At 48.9% G+C, this 5,310-nt stretch overlaps 1 long non-coding RNA gene across 1 annotated transcript; it reads right to left on the reverse strand.

The window, feature by feature from the left end:
- Positions 1–662: 662 nt before the first annotated feature.
- Positions 663–4,726, reverse strand: LOC142427906 (uncharacterized). Its single transcript, XR_012780112.1, has 4 exons — positions 4,607–4,726; positions 4,266–4,309; positions 1,660–1,773; positions 663–1,504 (listed from the first exon to the last, which is right to left on the reverse strand). It is a non-coding gene; the product is annotated as an uncharacterized LOC142427906 (long non-coding RNA).
- Positions 4,727–5,310: the final 584 nt, after the last annotated feature.

A 5,310-nucleotide genomic window follows, 5' to 3' on the forward strand; every position in this document is an offset into this window, starting at 1 on the left:
CTGAAAAATATTAAAACGAGTCTAAAAGAGCTAAAATAATATTTTATGGCTATCCAATCTGAATTTAGGTAACATTTAATGAAATGAACACTAATGACCTGGGGGAGGGGGGGCGATATTAAGAACATCATATGTGAAGGAAGCAAAAGGTCATTAAAGACAGAAAAGCAAGAAAAAAATCAAGGTAGATATCAGAAGAGACATTGAAATTGCTCATTACTTAAAGTAGCTAAGGCAAATGGAAGAAATGATAGAGTTAATAAAGTTGAACAGATACTTTTAAAGGGCAGCTCAGGAAGACAAAGTATTAAAAATTCATCATTTTTTCACCTTATATGCTACCAAGTCCTGCCAGCCACCTCCACCCCCATCTGCCCCAACCCAAAATGGCTCTGATATCTCCCATCAGCCTCCACTACAATCCCTGTGCACAGCCACATTCTTGAACTATCCCAACAACCTCCCCACTGCTCTCCCTGCACCCACATCTGCACCCTTTCTCCAAGTACCTGCACCAGGCTCCTCACCGAAGCCCCAGTGATATACCTAATATTGCTATGACCATGTCACTGCTCCACTCAACTCCCTCCAAAGGTTCCCCGCCTTCATCAGGAAGCTGGATATCACTTCTGGAAGGCTGGTTAGCACCAGGACCTGGCTGACCTGTGCCCAGCTCCTTCTTCTTGTCCTTTCAAATGCCTGTGTCCGAGGCATTTGAAAGGGAGGACAGGCCCCAGCAATTTTCCTGGACTTTCATCCTCAGCTGTAAGTGTCCCGTGTCCTCATTTCCACTTGGTCCAGCATCATTAGGATGTGTTTGCATGTCTCTCTGAAGCAAGGATCGCATCAGCAGCCACTGACTGCCTGCCAGACCTGCACTGAGTCACTTAACCCACAAACATCTGGCCCACTTTAAGGACGAACCACTAGGGGCTCAATGAGGCTCAAAGACTTTCCCAAGGAAATCAGCTAATGAATAGAAGCACTAGAATTTGATCTCAATTCTGACGGTAGGGCCTATCAGCCTACACAGACATGCTGGAGGGCTTTTGTGTCTACACAGGAGCTAGATCTAGAAAGGACACTGAACCTTCACGGAATGAACAAGAGCAGGTCTCTGCACAGGAACCACCCTCCACACTCAGGCAGGGACTGGAACAGAACTTCCCCCGAGTGAGATGTCAAAGGTTATTGGTGGGTAACAGGGTCAGTTGCAGAAAGTGGGGGGTGGAGGGTAGAGGTGATGGGAAAACGACAAGGATCATGGAATGTTAGCTTGCAAACAGATTTTTATAATAGCTGTCAATAAGGCTTAAACCTGTAAATAACTGAACAGGCAAAAGTTGTGAGATAGATACAAGGGGGCTTCAAAAAGTTTGTGGGAAACTTCCATTCTTTTCAGATTTGTTAGGCTTTTCAGATTTGTGGTGCTTTTTCTTGCTTCTCGTTCCTTTGTTGGTCTGCTTTTGCACCTGCATGACCAGGTCCAGGGCCTTCTTGAAAGCTGGAATGACATGGTCCACTGGGGTGAGTGGTGTCCCCCAGGTCCCATACTCACTCAAGGCACAGCTGTCAACACCTGTAGTTGTTCAGGAGCCAGCAGAAAACCCGCCCACTCCCCAGCCCCGACACCCCACACCCCTTTGCAACCAGCCTCACCTTGCAGGTAATTGAGAAGCAGGTCTACAGTGGGTTCTGCTTTGTTCTCAATTTTTCCCAGGTTGTAGTCTGGCTGCTTGGCCATCTCGGGAGAACTTATCAGATTGGCCCTTGCTGTGACACAGAGGGAAAAGACCCAGCCAGTTCAGTAACTGACAGTCAACGTAGCAAGTTATTCCTGGGGTCCTGACAGGTAAGGAATGCAAATGCCTGCATAGATGCCCACATCCTGCCTCCTGATCCTCATCCAGGTCCCCAAGCTTTGCCTACATCACAAAGGTAAGAGTTGGCTTTATTTCTTGACCCTGTATGCTACCAAATCCTGCCAGCCACCCCCCTCTATCATCTGCCCCTAACGCAAAATAGCTTGGATATTTCCCGTCAGCCCCCACTACAATCCCTATGTTACAGCCACATCTCCTTTGTGAACTATCCCAACCTCTGACCCGCTCTCCCTGCAGGCACACCTGCACCCTTTCTCCAAATACCTACGCCAGGCTCCACACTGAAGCCCCAGTGATATACCTCATGCTGCCATGGTCATGTCACTGCTCTGCTCAACTCCCGCCAAAGGTTCCCTGTGCTCATCAAGAAGTAGGATGAGTTCTGGGAGGCTAGTTAGCACCAGGACCTGGCTGGCCTGTGTCCAGCTCTTTCTTCGTGTCCTTTCAAATGCCTGTGTCCCTGAGGCATTTGAAAGGGACGACAGGCCCCAGCAATGTTCCTGGACTTTCATCCTCAGCTGTAAGTGACCCATGGCCTCCTTTCCACTTGGTCCAGCATCATTAGGATGTGTGTGCATGTCTCTCTGCAGCACGGGTCACATCAGCAGCCACTGACGGCATGCCAGATCTGCACTGAGTCGCTTAACCCACAAATATCTGGCCCACTTCAGAGACGAACCACTAGAGGCTCAAATACTTTCCCAAGGAAATCAGCTAATGAATAGAAGCACTAGAATTTGATCTCAATTCTGACGGTAGGGCCTATCAGCCTACACAGACATGCTGGTGGGCTTTTGCCTCTACACAGGAGCTGGGATCTAGAAAGTACAGTGTGAACCTTCACGGAATGAAGAGCTGTTCTCTGCAAATGAATCACCCTCCAAACTCAGGCAGGGACTTGAACAGAATTTCCCCTGGCCAGGGACTGTAGGAAGTCCCATGTGGCGTGGGGATGAGTTTTTCTAGAACAGCTACATTGGGTAGAGAATTAAGACTACAGTAGGGATCAGGTGTCCCAGTGTCTGGTGGGTTACATGCTGGACTTCTAACCACAAAGCCATCAGCTGGAAACTACTGGCTGGAAAAAGATGAGGCTTCCTACTCCTGTGTTAGAGTTACAGTCTGGGAAACCCCCACAGGCAGTTCTACCCTATCCATAGGGTCGCTGGGTCAGAATAGCTGCCAGTGAGTTTTCATGGGAGCGCTGCCTCTTGTCATGCCAGCATGTGTTCAAGGAGTGGTGTGGAGCACCAGGCCAGCCCCTCAGTCCCTCATTGGCAGAGCCACACCCCACCTGGGTGGTCTCCTTGAGCAACTCTACAGCCTCCTTCAACTCCCGGATCTAGCTCGTGGCTTCGGTAAAGCTGGAAATTTTCCTAAAAGCGCTTACTCAAAACCAAAACCAAACCAAAAGAACCCTACAAACCAAGCAACACACTCGGAATTTTCATTAGAACAGGGATAAAATGACTCCAGGTGGGAATACACAGTTAAAATGGAGTCGGCATAAATCTAAACATCCGACAAGCTACTTCTTCAGAGGCAGCAGAAACAGAAATATCCCTTTGGGCAATAGGCAGGAGCAGCTCCCACATTCCCCCACACTAACAGATTTGCAGAAATAATGGATTCAGTTCAATTGCCTGGATGTCTTTTACTGGCTACTTTCTCTGCATGAAAAGCAATTAATTACTGGTGGCAATTTCCTCCTGTCCCTCTTAAAGAAACCTTTCCTCCAGCTGTCTGTCCTTCACTAAGCAGCTTTCCTCCAGCTTCTTTCTACTGTTAAACACAAACAGGGTTTTTTTAAAAATTAAAGAAATAACATGCAAAAATTTTTAAGAGTGTATGTGGGAACGGGGGATCTTCCGTACTTGAGGGGTCTTGCCCTTCTTTGGAGACTTATATGCATTTCCAAAGAAAGACTGCCCTCTCTTTGGTTGAGTTCCTGCTCACTGGACCCCATCTTTGTACAGCTGGGCCTGTCTCTTTCTCCTTTTACTTGCCACCGTTGACTGGTAGCCACCAACCTGGGTCACCTCTCTTGAGGTCCCAGTCCTGGACTTACCCCCAGCAACCTGGGAATGCCAATCATATCACAATGCGCAGTGGGTGCGCTGGAATATCACTTCAACACCCTCAAGGCTGAGCGCGCTGCCCGCTGCCGCCCTCCTGGCTGGCAAGAATGAGCCAGGGCGTTTCCGGACTACCGGGTGCACCCCTCCCCCTCCCCTTCCCCGCTCCCAGAGAAGGTACCGCCTAGGGGACCAGACTGGGCAAACCTCCGGAGGAAGCCCTAACGTTTTGTGCCCCAGCTGCAGCCACTCGCTTCCTGAACAGCAGTCACTTCGTGGTGAGAGAAGCCACAGACCCGGGTCTCACCTGTGAGCAGAAGACGTTGTAGGAGTTTCAGGGAGGAGCCACCGCTGTGTGAAAGGAAACAATGGAGGGGGGGGAGACACGCAAAGTTCCCGCAATGAATCGAGAACCCCGACGCCCAAAGCCCCAGTCTGGGATCCTACTTTCTCCAACAGGAATTCTCCCCAGGAACCCCAACCAATCCCAAAACTGGGGGATGGAAGCAGCCCCTGGGACACACTCCCACATCTCACCACGCGAGGGGCGCTGACGGAGCGGGGGAGGGGGAAGCAGGGCGCTTGCACCCAGCCAGGCTGCTGTGTGCACCAGGGTCACCCCAAATTGGTCACCGCGCGACCCCTCACCTGGGCGTGCTGACTACACAGTACTCAGGCTGCACGAGCTTCTCTGGGCAGAGCAAGTAGGATCCGCTGTATGACCCTCACTTCCGGTTAGGACACCGCCACTTCCAGCCCATCTCAGCGTGACCCGGAATGGGAGGGGAGTAGTCATGGGTGTGATCCGGAAACACATAAGTGAAAAGTCAGGGCGGAGTTAAGGTTTCATTAAGCTGCATAGACATTCAGGAAAATAAGAATCTTACTTGATATGGCAGAGATTAATATGACATCATTCCCACCAACATTATTTGAAAGTCTCTTCTTCATTACAGTGACCATACAGGAAGGGATTGCGATGAATTGGAAATAAAAAAATATGGAGGTCTTAGTGGGGGAAAAAAACCGCACACACTCAGATTCTTATCCTGACAAACGGTTAGATTATTATCAGATGTATGATCAAAGTCACATACCTGATAGACAGCACTGACTGAGCTAAAGGCACCAACTTCCCTATGGGACACTGAATATCCACATGGTAAAAGGTGTGCTCAGGGCCACATAAAAGAATAAGCAATATACTTCTACCACCGCAACACATTTTAATGTTACACAAAACAAACTGAATATTTTCTTTTTTTCTTTTTAAACATTTTATTAGGGACTCATACAACTCTTATCACAATCCATACATCAATTGTGTAAGCACATCTGTACATTCTTTGCCC

The sequence above is a fragment of the Tenrec ecaudatus genome, chromosome 15 (assembly GCF_050624435.1).
Source record: "Tenrec ecaudatus isolate mTenEca1 chromosome 15, mTenEca1.hap1, whole genome shotgun sequence".
Lineage (NCBI taxonomy): Eukaryota > Metazoa > Chordata > Mammalia > Afrosoricida > Tenrecidae > Tenrec > Tenrec ecaudatus.